General features: G+C 39.4%; 1 protein-coding gene across 3 annotated transcripts in view; it reads left to right on the top strand.

The window, feature by feature from the left end:
- The window catches only part of LOC120451271 (5-hydroxytryptamine receptor 1A), a 105,641-nt gene that overhangs the window by 28,065 nt on the left and 64,471 nt on the right, over positions 1-13,105 (top strand). Inside the window, exons 1-2 of one of the 3 annotated variants that reach the window (XM_039634808.2) lie at positions 7,578-8,006; positions 9,028-9,068. The exons of 1 other annotated variant lie outside the window; for it this stretch is intronic. The gene's annotated coding sequence lies outside the window, so the exon portion shown is untranslated. Of the gene's footprint in view, positions 1-7,577; positions 8,007-9,027; positions 9,069-13,105 lie in introns of those variants that run through there. One more of the 3 variants, XM_039634809.2, reaches the window with a different exon arrangement.

Genomic DNA, 13,105 nt, shown 5'->3' on the forward strand with positions numbered 1-13,105 from the left:
AGAATTTTGTTCTCTTTACGATGATAAAAAAATATTTCTTGTATTTACAACAACAACAAAAATATGAGTACTTTATTCAAAACGTAGACTTAAGAGATAAGAAAAAATTGACCACTATTAATTCGAACGCTGCTTAATATAACAAATTAATATAAATTAAAATTGTGTAACGTCACCTTTGGCCTGTATTACACATTTAATACGTTTTGGCATTGATTTCAACAAATTTTGGCAATGTTCTCGAGAAATCGAGTCCCACATCTCTTGCAATTTTATTTTAAGGTCAGAAATGTTCCTTTGTGGCTCATTGCGAAGCTTTCTTTTCATTAGCCACCAAATATTTTCAATGGGGCTTAGATCAGGACTATTTGCTGGCCAATCTAAAACCTCCATTTGTTTATATTGAAGCCAATTTTTTGTTGTTTTGGCTGTGTGCGATGATGCTCCGTCCTGCTGAAAGGTGAATTCACCACAGTCTGCCAGTTTTGGTATTGATGGCAGCAAACTATCTTCCAAAATGATCGTCGCCAATCTTTAAGAAATTTGGCTTCAGAGTGGTCGCAGAAAATTGGAAAAACTGTGAAACGAGAATGGACGCGACAGCAGTTAAAAAATATTGGATATGGATTCTATAAAGTATGTTTTATTATACTTTTTATATCATAACCAATAACTTATCTGACTCGTAGGCCAAGGAAAAACCCTTGCTTACGCTTCGTCAAAAAAAAAAGCGTTTGCAATGGGCTCGTGAAAGGATGTCTTGGACTCAAAGACAATGGGACACCATCATATTTAGCGATGAAGCTAAATTTGATGTAAGTGTCGGCGATACAAGAAAACGAGTAATCCGTACAAAGGGAGAAGCATATCATAAAGACTGCCTTAAAAGGACAGTAAAGTTTCCTGCAAGCCTTATGGTATGGGGATGTATGTCTGCCAAAGGGTTAGGAAAACTACATTTTATTGAAGGAACGGTTAACGCTGCAAAATATATTAATATTTTGGAAGATAGTTTGCTGCCATCAATACCAAAACTGGCAGACTGTGGTGAATTCACCTTTCAGCAGGACGGAGCATCATCGCACACAGCCAAAACAACAAAAAATTGGCTTCAATATAAACAAATGGAGGTTTTAGATTGGCCAGCAAATAGTCCTGATCTAAGCCCCATTGAAAATATTTGGTGGCTAATGAAAAGAAAGCTTCGCAATGAGCCACAAAGGAACATTTCTGACCTTAAAATAAAATTGCAAGAGATGTGGGACTCGATTTCTCGAGAACATTGCCAAAATTTGTTGAAATCAATGCCAAAACGTATTAAATGTGTAATACAGGCCAAAGGTGACGTTACACAATTTTAATTTATATTAATTTGTTATATTAAGCAGCGTTCGAATTAATAGTGGTCAATTTTTTCTTATCTCTTAAGTCTACGTTTTGAATAAAGTACTCATATTTTGTTGTTGTTGTAAATACAAGAAATATTTTTTTATCATCGTAAAGAGAACAAAATTCTCTTTAAGAAAAAATACATTGACATACGCTATCTGTAATAGTATCGAAACTATCGTGTGTTGAACATTGCACACTGCAAAAATCACATGCTGTTCGAATTAATAGTGGTTGGGGCTCGTAGCAATAAGCAAATTTAAAATCCAATTAATAAAAAAAAAAAAAAATGACTCACGAACCGGACAGTGCTATTCTCTTTAATAATGAAGTTAGAGAGGATGCTCTCCACGCTTTTATTGCCGCTCTTAGGAAGCCCTTGAGGGCCATAGTCTTGCCGGCGCAGCCCAAGGATTTGCCGAGGACAGCCTAGGGAAAAACCCTAATTTTTACAAGAAGCAGGGTAAACAAAATAATTTTGCCCAGAATAATAACAGCTATCGGAATCAATCACCTGAGTCTATGGAGTTAGGCTCCGCTGTAACCCAACATAGGCAACCTACCTCCTTTGCAAACGGTCAGCCTACAAACGCCAAGGCCGAGAGTGCTCGGGGCCAGAAAAGACTCGGCTCCGCACGCATGACCGGTCAGAGGCGTCAGAGATTGCAGAACACCATGCAACAGGCTGACGATAAAAATGACAGCGAATATGATGGCGCGGCCGCAGCGGCCGTTACCGAGATAGATGACGAGTCTGATGAAAATGATCAGATCAATTTTTTAGGGAGCGCTCCCGACTGCCGTTCATTGAACGACGGCTGCAAAAATTTTAATCGAGCCCGTAAAGGAGCTTTAACATGTGGTGCCCGTCGATTCCCCTTTCACAGTTAGTTCCATTCATGGCTCTAACAGGGTTCACCAAAAATGTTTAAAGAATATTTTTGGAAAAACATCTGCGTTCTTCCTTTTGGACGCACTGACATCATTCGATGGTATTGTAGGGTTTGACCTCCTAGCTCAAGTAGGAGCAAAACTCGACGCAGAGAAATTTACAATAAATTATGGTTCTGTTTCTGAGAAGCTTCAGCATCATAATTGCGATAATGTTAATTTTACTAATGTAAATGACATCGCCGTACCAGAACCTGTAAAGGCTCAATTTCGAGGTATGATCGAAAACAGATCTAAGGCATTTTCAGCCTCTAACGAGGCACTGCCGTTTAACACCTCTGTTGTCGCCACAATTCGCACAAGCGACGATAAGCCGGTGTACTCCAAGCTATACCCGCATCCCATTGGTGTATCTGAGTTTGTTAAGCGAGAAATCGCAGACTTACTCCAGAAAGGCAACATTAGAACCTCAAAGTCGCCATACAACAATCCAACATGGGTTGTGGACAAAAAAGGCCAGGATGGATTGGGGAACAAAAATAAGCGTTTGGTCATAGACTTTAGGAAACTTAACGAAAAGACCATCGCCGATAAGTACCCAATGCCAAACATCCCCATGATACTGGCGAACTTAGGGAAAGCTAAGTACTTTACGACGTTAGATCTAAAGTCCGGCTACCACCATATATACTTGGCGAAACATGACCGTGAAAAGACCTCTTTTTCGGTAAACGGCGGAAAGTATGAGTTTTGTCGGTTACCGTTCTCGGGTTGAAGAATGCGGGAAGCATCTTCCAAAGAGCGATCGACGACGTCTTACGAGAGCAAACTGGCAAATCGTGGTATGTCTACGTAGATGACGTCATTATTTTTTCTGAAAACGAAAATGACCACGTCAAGCATATAGATTGGGTCTTAAAGAGCCTATGCAATGCCAACATGAAGGTATCCAGTGAAAAGACACACTTCTTTAAGCAGAGTGTTGAATATCTGGGGTTCGTTGTTACCAATGGAAGTGCAAAAACCGACCCGGAAAAGGTAAAGGCCATAAAGGAATACCCAGAGCGTACAAATTTGTATGAGCTAAGGTCATTTTTGGGTCTGGCCAGTTATTACCGTTGCTTCGTAAAGGACTTCGCGAGGCCTTTGACGGACTTGCTGAAAGGAGTAAACGGCTCTATCAGCAAACACATGTCCAAGAAAACTCCTATTGAGTTCGGTGATTTGCAGAGAGATGCATTCGAGAGGCTGAGGAACGTCTTGGCTTCTGAAGATGTAATTCTCAGATACCCCGATTTCAGAAAGCCATTCGATCTAACGACAGATGCTTCTGCTAACGGTATTGGCGCGGTTTTATCGCAAGATAAAAGACCCATCACTATGATCTCTAGGACCCTAAAAGAATGCGAGTCACACTACGCCACAAATGAAAGAGAATTCTTGGCCATAGTGTGGGCCTTAGGCAAGTTACAGCACTACCTCTACGGCACTCGCGATATAAACATTTATACGGACCATCAGCCGTTGACATTCGCGGTGTCCGATCGGAATCCAAATCCCAAGATAAAAAGATGAAGAGCGTATATTGATGATCATAACGCAAAAATCCACTACAAACCGGGTAAAGACAACCATGTGGCTGACGCTCTTTCTAGGCAGAACATTAATGCCCTACAAAATGAGCCTCAGTCAGACGCTGCGACTATTCACAGCGAACTGTCATTGACCTACGCGGTCGAAACGACAGACCAACCGGTAAACTGCTTCAGAAATCAGATTTTTATAGAAGAAGCACGTTTCCGACTAAAGCGAAGCTTGGTGTTGTTTCATAGTAAAACTCGCCACAATCAATTTCGCCGACAAAAGCACCATTTTGGAAATGCTAAAGGAGGTCGTGAACCCCGATGTCGTGAATGCGATACACTGCGACCTACCCACCCTGGCAAGCTTTCAACATAATTTAATTTCCCGGCTACGCAGTTTCGATACTGTAAAAATATGGTAATAGATGTTACAAATCAAAATGAGCAGCTGGAAATTGTCACGACAAAACACAATCGTGCACACAGGGCAGCTCAGGAGAACACCAAGCAAATTCTCCGAGATTATTATTTCCCCAAAATGAGCAGCCTAGCAAAGGAAGTGGTTGCAAATTGCAGAATATGCACCAAGGCCAAGTATGACAGGCACCCCAAAAAACAGGAGCCCGGGGAAACACCCATTCCTAGCTATACCGGCGAAATGTTGCACATCGATATCTTTTCAACTGATAAGAAGCAATTCTTAACATGCGTTGACAAATTCTCGAAATTTGCAATAGTGCAACCAGTGCTGTCCAGAACAATAGTGGACGTCACGGGGCCCCTGCTTCAACTCGTAAATTTGTTTCCCAAATTCGGAGACTATCACCTCCTTACTTAAAAACAGCTTTCACATTGACATTGTGAATGCGGCCCCGCTGCATAGCCTGTCAAACGGTCAAGTGGAACGATTCTACAGTACCTTGACAGAAATAGCCAGGTGTCTTAAGTTAGACAAAAAAATCAACCATACGACAGAGTTAATATTGAGGGCAACAATAGAGTATAATAAGACCCTACATTCTGTCACTCAGGAGAAACCAGTCGAGATCCTCCATACGGGTTCCGATGGTCGCTGCCTGGGCATAAAAGACAGGCTGATAAAGGCCCAGCAAAACAACATCGAAAGATGTAACCCAGCTAGGCAAAACCGTGTTTTTGAAGTAGGAGACGAAGTTTTTGTCAAGAACAATAAAAGGCTTGGAAACAAGCTTACCCCATCATGCACAGAACAAACAGTGCAGGCAGACCTGGGAACGTCTATTCTTATTAATGGTCCACAAGGACAACCTCAAATAAAATTCCCACTTTTTATTTGCCTATTCCTAGTAGTAGGACAGATTTAACTAAATATGCCGTGGTCTCATTCTACGTTTGGATTGCAGGTTCGCCATCATAACACTCATCACCCTGGCAATGGCAAGTGCTCGGATTACCGACTTTTCCCACGCCAAGTACATTCCCGTCGTAGATGGAGATGTACTGGTGTTCGAGCATCGTAACTGCCTGAGGCATTCGAGCAACCTGTCTGATTATATTTACATGGTAGATGAAACAAAGAAATTGTCCGATTCCTTTCCACAGTCGCATATGCGCAAGTTGTTGGACGTGGATACAGATCACCTTATAAACTTGTTGCCCGTTCTAAAGATACACCACCGTATCGCTAGAAGCTTAGACTTCCTAGGTACAGCTCTTAAGGTAGTTGCGGGAACTCCCGACGCCTCAGATTTTCTAAAGATCAAAATGACCGAAGCCCAGCTAATAGATTCCAACTCCTGGCAAATTAATATAAATTCCGAAACCCAAATACAAATAAACAAACTAACCGACACCGTGAATAAAATGATTAAAGCCCGAAACAACTTGGTCGACACCCCGCATCTGTACGAGGCATTACTAGCGTGAAATAGAATGCTGACAACAGAAATCCAAAATTTAATTCTCATAATAACATTGGCTAAAGCTAACATAGTAAATCCCACAATCCTTAATCATGCCGATTTGAGCTCATTAATAGAACAAGACACTCCAATAGTTTGCTTATTAGAAGCCTCTAAGATTAGGGCTCTTCAGTCCGACAGCATTATTCACATACTAATAGCCTATCCTAGGGTGAAGGTCAAATGTAAGAAGGTTCTCGTATATCCGGTATCACACAATCAGACAATCCTGCGACTCGATGAAGACACCTTAGCAGAGTGTGAGGAAGACACCTTTTCGGTCACCGAGTGCACGGAGACCACGCACAGCACCTTCTGCGAGCGATCTCGACGCGAAACCTGCGCCTGCTCACTCCATGCGGGAAATACAGCCCAATGCCACACGCAGTCCAGCCACCTTGGGGCAGTAATGCCTATAGACGACGGCATAGTTGTCATCAACGAGGCAACAGCCCGCATCAGCACGGACGGCGGCCCAGAGGTGCTCGTCGAAGGGACACATCTTGTTATATTCGAACGATCAGCTACCATCAACGGAACGGAGTTCGTAAACCTCCGAAAGACAATAGACAAGCAGTCTGGCGTAGCAAGATCACCACTACTGAACATCGTCGGCCATGACCCTGCGCTGAGCATGCCCTTGCTACACCGCATGAACAACGACAACCTGCGCTTTATCCAAGGGTTCAAAGACGAGGTTGACGCCGCGGGTTCCCCCAAACTTTGGTTCGTGGCTGGAGTAGTCCTTAACGTTGGTCTGATTGGTTCACTCATCCTTTTTCTGGCATTAAGGAGAAGGCGAGCCTCCGCTGAGATACAACAAACCATCGATAAACTAAATATTACCGAGGACGGTCATAATCTTAAGGGGGGAGTAGTTAACAACTAAGAGCACAGACATTCATGTCAACAATACATTAACACTAGTTACTTCATATAAACAATGCTGACGCGCCCGGTCAGCAACAGCAAGCGGACACCCCTTATCCGGGGTACCGAGCTATGCTGCATTAATGCTGAGTCGGCTTGCCGACCATGGGTTTATGGCGTGATGCATTGGAGCCAGAGTAGATCCACACTTTGCATATTCTTTTGCATTCAGAGCTTTAATAAAGAGCAGCTATTCACTCCGGCACGCAGCCGTAAAATACCATTTTCTTATTTGAACATTCTCGCTGAGCCAAAAGGCCAGCGATCGACGAAGAGGGCTAAGTCACGCCCTCCAACCCAAACTTCGTAAGAAGCTATTAATCCCTGGTGGCAGCATCGAACCGAATACCACAGGAAGGAATATCCACACCGTCTGGAGACCACAGGACGCATCCCGACGGAGAAACACATTAATTTATATGTTATTCGGGTAACTCGACTATAGCGCAAAAGCATAGGCTCAAAGACTTATTATCATGTAGGTAGGCAGTTTGGGTCATCATCGTAAAGTATAAAGGTTATACACTGTTCCAATAAAGGCTCAGTTCCTAACTTAACGACAAGTCACGTAGCGAATGCTCAAGTGGGAAAACCTTGCACCCAACAAGAAACACAAACCTTCCCACACCAAAAATATAAAATGTAGGGGGAAAACAGAAGCTTTTCCATTACGAATTTTAAAAACAAAGGCAGGAAAATTTCCCACTATTTTGCACACGAGAGCATCTTAAAACTCGTAGCGTGAAACTCAGAGAGAACTGTGTGATGCCGACTACGAAGTAGCTGCTGTTGTTTTCCACTTACTTCTCTGACTGAATGGACCAGTTTGGAAAATGCCCCAATCAGTATGTTTTGAACATTCGCCGCGATGGGTTCGCTTTCGACAGTCTTACAAAAAAATAAAACACGATAAATACTCTAAAACATAAAAAATTCGGAAAATGGAATCGACATTAATAAATTAAATATATTACCTTAAACCACAAACGGACGCAAAAAGAACTGGTTAAATAATGTTAAACACGCAAGAACAGTTGTCAGGTGCATTAAAAGTGTAAAGCACCAAACAAAAAAGTGAAAAATATACATATATATGTATGTGCCGTTACGAAACGAATGCAAAATACGGGCTTAGCATAAAATTTTTAGAAAGACAGTGAAATTGCATATTTACGCAGTTAAAACTCATTATAATTTCAAAACGTTTATTAATAAAAAACAAAACAAAGAAACGAAAAATAAGAAAGGAAGCCAATTACGCTTTGTACAAACAGTAAGTAACACAAGCCACTGACTAAGTTTTACCCAAACCTTGTTGGGTTAAATAAAAGAGCGCGCACATAACATATAATATTTAGGAGAAAAAGTACTAGAAAACATTTTTAAAGTTCTATAGTTCCACGTAGAATTAAAAGTAAAGGCTAAGGGTCAAATACATATACATATATATTTATGTATGTATGTATATATATGAATTCAAATAATAAAAATTTAAAATGTACAAGTGTGTTCCAGTTGCCTTTGTTGATGAGGCCCGTCGGGAAAAATCAAACGGAAACCAAAGAAATGGAAAACTGTAAGAAACTGAAAATTAATTGCACAATTGTAATGTTTGGTTCTTTTTATACCCCTTACTCGTAGAGTAAAAGGTATACTAGATTCGTTGAAAAGTATGTAACATGCTAAAGGAAGCCTTTCCGACCATATAAATTATATATATCCAGGATCAGTACCCGAGTCGATCTGGCCATGTCCGTCTGTCTCGGGATCTCAGGAACTATAAGTGCCGAACTAAAAAAAAATTTGGATTAAGCATGCAGATGTTTTGATATTGTTCAGTTTTGTATTTGTGTTGTAAATTTCTATTGGTATGCCAAAAATTTAGTTGCCACTCCCACTCTAACGACAAACCGCCCAAAACATCCACACCCACGCATTCGAAACATTTTTAAATTTTTGTTTCCCTATTTCTATCAATATGCCAGAAAAATGTCTTGTTCTCACTCTCTCTTGTTACATTTAGTTGTTGGATTTCCTTTTATACCGCAAATAAAGTCCAATTTTGGTATTTAAACAGAATTAAAATTGATTCCGACTGCTAAGTCTTAATCTATGGAATCTAGGTAGCAGTGAGTGAACTAACTTGAAATCAGAACTACCTATATTTTCCTGTTTCTCGCTTTTGAATTTGGGAACATACCAAACCCCCTCATTATTACTCACATTTTAGCAGAATAATAAGTTTTATTACCAGAAAACACAGAACCTTATGTTGTCCTTTTTCCTTTGCCTAGGTAACCTTTCGGACTTGTGGGCATTGCTTTAAAAGAGTAAGGTATGTTGACTAAGCAGAAATCGGAAAACACTTTTGTCGCACAAGCTATAGTCCTTATCGGTTATTGGTATGTACATAGGTTATTTGTTTGAAGTTTATTTTAAATACAGTTTATAGAATCTTGTTCGTTGAAAAAACAGAAACATCTGTAAAGCCTTTTATATTAATGGATTACTCTGAATATAGCAATGGATCAGCATCTATATACATACATTAAAATATACAATCATCACTATCTATATCTTGTTCGAGCACCAAATGGATTTAATATTTTAACCTCTCGATCATTGTCTTAGCGTGCGGCAAGTTATAAAAAATCAACAGATTTATGTGCTCTTCAAGGTTTATAGAAAATTCTTCATGTACACGACAATTTTAAATTTATGAATTCAATTAGCTTGAATTTTCTTCGGCATTCGTTTACTTTGCAGAATACGTTGTTACTGCAGAATACGTTGTTAACCAGTTCATCTATACATTTCAATCTTGAGATTCAAATATTACTCTAACGAAAGTATACTGAATAAGAAAAGATATAACTCATAAATATGGCATGAAGGTGGTAACAAAGCTACGCATTTTTAAGTAAAAAAGAGCCAAGATTTCGAATACGAAAAAAGCTCTTAACGTGGCCCCCTTTAAAACTGTCACATCTTATAAATGGTTCAAAGTAAGTATTTTGTTTAGGCAGCGATTCCGAAAACAATAACTTTACTGGGCCTCATTCATCTATTCAATCGATGTGCTGACGCCTGCAATTAATTTGTTTGCTCGTTGACATTGAGCAATTGCTGAAACATTCTTATGCCAAACAGCATTTGAAAACTCCCTCCCTCCAATCTCCATATCATTTAATTGGCCGCTGAGTAAGCAAGTAACGAGTAATCAAGTGTCAGCAATCAATAAATATTATTCCGTTATTGCGACCTCTTAGCAACTTCGCATGATGTGTCATCCGCATTAAGCACAATTTGCTTATTCATTTCCCAATACGATTTTCCGTGCATCCGCTTGGCCACCTCAAATTATTTATTTTGTTTTATTTAAAATATTTTTAGTGTGTTGAATCCGGGCAAAATGCAAAATAATTAATAGTAGCAATCAATGTTAAAGTCGAAGGGGAAACTGGAATGGGCACGTGCCTGCAGCTGCAGCCTTACATATGTATGTATATGATTGCTAAAGTAACATAAAGCACCGGGCAGATTTAGTAAATAAAAGGTGTTGTTTAGAAAGTACTTATTAAATATTTCAACACGCCTAGCTTCCTTTTTAAACAATTTCTAATTCCCATTTCACGTATCGTAAAAGGAAAAAGGTATTTCCGTATCTATAAGGTGCACATATTCTTCATCAGTTTCACTGTTGAAGTTGATTTAGCCGTGTCCGTCTTTCTGTCCGCACTAACGTTGAGAGTTTAGAAATATAGAGATGCAAGCCCCATGAAGTGTTATCCATGTACACATCCAGATTCGATGGCCAAGTCCTTTACGGCCGAGAAGCAGAAATTCGGAAAATGCAACAGTCTCAATAAGTATTACGTAATTGGAAGTTCTTGAAGTAGTAAGTTATTAAAACTAGCAAACCAGAAAGTAAACATAAATTAGGTGGCGGAAATTTTGTTTTTTTTTTATTTACTGTGTGGCTATTTATTTTATATTTTCTTATAATGTGAGAACTAATTATAAGTTTTAAAATCTTAATACTAGTTTATTTTGTCAACAGTTTATGTTAAACTCTCCATCGTTGAGACGTCCCTATAGCTGAGAGCCATAGGTCCAAATTGGTTTCAGTACAGTCGTAGAGTAGTTACTTGTGATCCAGGAATCGAGGGGAATATGCGTTGATCAGCCAGTGCAGGGTGTGGGCTTTGAGTTTTGAGTGGGTTTTTTTGGCTTCAATGTGCTTGCGCCAAGTGAGACGTCTTGCGATGTTCGCGAAACATGTGTTTGCCTTATTTTGTTATTTTACTAGAACCGCCGGTGACCAGAAAACAAAAGTCGTAAAGCAAATGAATGGCAACTTGTATAACACGAAAGCCAGCAAGTAAACCATGAACAACTAAAAAATAAACACGCTTCAAATGCTTTTCTATCGTACACGTTCTCATCCTTCTCGATGTTTGTTCGAGGATAAATAAGTCTCTGTCCAACGTGACTTATGTTTCTCGCAGTCTTACACATTTGCCTGGCCTGCCTTCTATTATGATTATGAAGGCACGCAGGTAAAAATACTTTGCCAGGTGGTTTTGGGCTTGTAAATCTGTAAGGGTTGAGAAAACCAACACAACACTTACAAGGTTTCACGACTGCCTTAGACTACTTCGCACCGCAATGCCTATTATTAGTGGAACAATGTGCATTAGTGCGCGACCGAAAATGTCGCGATTAAGATAAAATGAACATTTTAGGTGTTGAACTCACACGTTAAGGAAAATTATTACTCTGACTGAGAGATATTTCTAAACGGTAAAGCTGTAAAATTATTGGAAATCATTGGAAACGTTCTATAGACGAGTTCCCCGATTATCTGATACCCGTTACTCAGCTGGTGGAAGTGCAAAGGAGGGACTTCAACACTGATAAATTTTGGCGGTTCGTGGACGTTAGAGTGGGCATGGCAAAAAGATTTGGCTAGTGATCCTAAAAAAATAATATACTATAGGGTGGCACGCTTCCTTCTGCCTGTCACATACTTTTTAAAGAATCGTGTATACTCTTTTCCCTACGAGTAAAAATTGAATTTATATACAAGTGATAATTATAGTTGGACGATTAAAATGCCGTTTATCTGATGGAAGAATTTGAAAATTTTTATGTTTTATCAAACTTAACATATTATTAATCTAGAATTAACATTGGTATTTGTAGTGAAAAAACTTGTTTTCAACAGTGCTGCTCTTAAAAATAATATTCAAGGATCTCATTGTGCGGGGTATAAGGTTATCTATTATAAACACAAAGATAAATTGAAACTTACATGACATGGTTGCATGAAAATTCCAGGCCAAGTTTGAGAACAACTGGTGTAATACGCATCACATGTTGGCAAATTTCCAGATGTATGGAAACTCGCAAAATGAATCGCATCGCTTATAATCAATTGTACAATGAACCGCAAATTAAGCAACACTCGAGTGAAGATAGCAGCAACCACATAACCAGACACTGGAGAAATGAAAACATTGTTAACACAGTTGGTTAGTTAAGAGAAATAAATAAGATAGATAGATAAGTCGCTGGTTACAGATCAATTGAAAAAGTTGTATTTCACTTTGATTGTACTCGCTCGACTGATGGGACTCATAAGCCAAGTATTAAGTTTCATAGAAATTATATATTTCCTGCTTTGTCTCTCGTGTTTCTTATATGCAAATTTACCCAATAGAGGTAGATGTTTTAAACTTTTCGCAAGCATTACTACAAAAATAAATGAAAACTTTAGCGCTCCCGATTTAGTATTATTCTAAAATTACATTTAACAAACTCGAGTTAAAAACATGAAAGAATGCTCTCATGGTCGAATTTGTGCATTCGAGCTTTAAAACCTTTCCAAACCAGCAAAACTTTCTTGCCTACAGTTTTGACAAATTTGTTGATTTGATTTTATTTTATTATTTGTCTTGCCATTTCATGGATATGCAAAAACATGTTGATCACCACGCTCTAATTACTACAAATTACAAAACTGTGCTCCACAAGTAGTAAATTTATAATAAATAAAGATTTAAAAGCGTACCAATACTATTGGCAGGGACGTTACTAATAAATGTAACTCGCTCTGAATAAATGTATATCCTTTAGCCTTCCATAGCCCTCACATCAAAACAAAGGCGTTGTGAATGATTCAAGTGAGTCCCCTTCAGGCCTTGACATTAAATTGCAGCCGCATCAAGCCTCTCGTTTCGAGGACATAAATATGTACATACATATGTGGATTTTGTATCCACGTCGCCACTCAAATTAAGTTAGCAAAGTGCACTGTCAACGCGCTTTTCATATGCATAAGTGGGCCCTTCCTTTTTCCGCCCATCACCT

The sequence above is a fragment of the Drosophila santomea genome, chromosome 3R (assembly GCF_016746245.2).
Source record: "Drosophila santomea strain STO CAGO 1482 chromosome 3R, Prin_Dsan_1.1, whole genome shotgun sequence".
Lineage (NCBI taxonomy): Eukaryota > Metazoa > Arthropoda > Insecta > Diptera > Drosophilidae > Drosophila > Drosophila santomea.